The following is a 2,500-nucleotide window of genomic DNA, read 5'->3' on the forward strand; positions in this document are numbered from 1 at the left end:
CAACACAATGGTACTCCCCTTGACGGTACTGCCACAGCGATGAGTTCTGTATCTTTATTTCTGAGAATGATAGTAAAGTCTGTTCAATGCCTAGTACAGTGTTGTATTGACTGAGTCATGCACATTAGGAGGCTACCACCATGCTGTGTCATCCTCTACCCATTCTTCAAAAACAGTAGAAGACTCATAAAGGGGATTAGTGATGCCTCATTATGGAACACATCATCCTCTTTAAGCAAACTCATTATTACAAGAACGGTGACATATAATTCACTCGCCGCCGTCTCCTCTAACTCTACTCTCCATCACATCTTCCTCTCTCTTCCTCTTCCCCTCTCTCCCTATTTCTCTCTCTCTCTCTTTCTCTCTCTCTCTCTCTCTCTCCTCTCCTCACTCTCTCCTCTCCTCTCCTCTCCTCTAACTCTACTCTCCATTACATCTTCATCTTCATCTTCCTCTCTCTGTTCTCTCCCCTCACTTTCTCTCTCTCTCTCTCTCTCTCTCTCTCTCTCTCTCTCTCTCTCTCTCTCTCTCTCTCTCTCTCTCTCTCTCTCTCTCTCTCTCTCTCTCTCTCTCTCTCTCGACGGCCAGCCAACTTTGCTTTTGTGATTAATACCAAGTTTCCAGCCAGCTGGCATGTCTTACTTGATTCTGGATGCGATGCGGCACCATGCAATGCAATGCCTCACATTCTTTCCAAGATAATTGACTCATCTGGGACAGTAGGCTCCTGTTGCTCCAAGAAGAATAAGAAGCCTGCTGCCATTAGAGAGGAGTGGAGGGCATTAGACAGGCTGCTCTACTCTCTGCCGTGCTGTTCTGCAGTAGTTCCCAAACTTTTTCAGTGGAGACCCCCTTTTTGACTTAAGAATATTTTCCTTTTGAATTTTTTTGTCCATTAATATTGAGTTATTAATATTGAATATTAATTTTAAGTTTGTCCACTTATATTACTAGAAATCCACAAGACAGCAAATACATCTATAAGCTGTTAGCTGGTAACCTGTGGAGTTCCTGTTTTTATGCAATGCCCCTTTTGTCTGCGACCCCCCCCTTCAGTACCTCCGCGACCCCCCTTGGGGTCCCGACCCCTAGTTTGGGGACCACTGCTGTGCTGTGCTATGTACAGTATGTGTTCCCCTCTCCAAATGGCTTGGGTGGGAAGGAGCAGAGTTAGTGAATCTGTGATCAAAACCATGCCAAGCCCATCCAATCTGTGAGTTATTTATATTATGTATTTTTGTAGCTGTGAATTTATGCTGACTACGCTGGCCGCGCTGTGCTGTGCTGTGCTGTACTGTACTGTACTGTACAAGTCCTCCCTTCACCAAGTTGCAATACAGTATTCGGTATAGGTCGAAACGCATCGGGCAGTCTATTTGCCTTTGAGAAAAAGTAAAAAATAAGGACCCGGCGTGCCACAGTCTCCTGCTCTTTATATTTTAAAGTCTACTTTACCCACTTACTGTTAGAGCACCCCGTGTAAAAAAGTCTGGACCCACGCAGTGCTTCAGTTTTTTCCTTTTTTTCTGAACAGTATTCGGTACATTTGGTATTTTATTAGGACCCCCATTAGCTCATGTGTCACATCAGCTACTATTCCTGGGGTCCACATAGAGCATACTGTAAGACAAACAAGACATCGGCATACAAGGCAACATTCTGTATTAATAAAAGGAAGAAAAGAAGACATTTTATTTTGGGTGTCCATACACTAAATCAGACAAACAAAATCAGTGTACAGACAACAGTTTAAGAAATAACTGAACCAAAAACGGTAAATAGACCCCATCACAACACAAAATAGACAACAGCAAAGGTTGAAATCTGAAAAGTGCCATGTATTCCAAATGACTTTACTTGCCTAACCAGGTAATCATTCAACCAGGCGATCACCCGCTCATTTGGAACATTTGTCTCTGGGTTGTAATGAATCCAGGTTGCTAGAAATTGCTTGACTTGTAGCCTGCTGTGTTGTGCTGTGTGTCTTCCTTCTACCAGATTACTTGGATGGGAAGGAGCACAGTTAGGTAATCTACCATGCCAATGCCAAGCTATGTCCAAGCTGTGCTATTGATCTATTTTTGTGTCTGTGACTTGAGGCACGCTGCTGTGCTGTACCGTTCTGGGGTGAATTTCTCAAAACCAAAGTTGCTTACTACATTAGTTGCTTACTACATTTTCCCATTGGCAACTACCGAAGTTGCTAACAGGCTAACAAATTCTCTTTTGAGAAACTCACCCCTGTGTACGGTAGGGGGACATTGAGAATTGCCATCTCACTCATACAATATTGTACTGTACATGAAAGTGAACTTGTTTGAAAGGGCAAACGAAGTCCATTCCAACTTCCTGCTGGGGTGAGTTTCTCAAAAGAGAAGTTGTTAGCCTGTTAGCAACTTCGGTAGTTGCCAATGGGAAAATGCATTGAAAACAGCAAAGTAGCTACTGTAGTTAGCAACTTTGGTTATGAGAAATTCACCCCTGCTGCGTGGAAGTA

This window comes from Engraulis encrasicolus, chromosome 20 (genome assembly GCF_034702125.1).
Source record: "Engraulis encrasicolus isolate BLACKSEA-1 chromosome 20, IST_EnEncr_1.0, whole genome shotgun sequence".
NCBI lineage: Eukaryota > Metazoa > Chordata > Actinopteri > Clupeiformes > Engraulidae > Engraulis > Engraulis encrasicolus.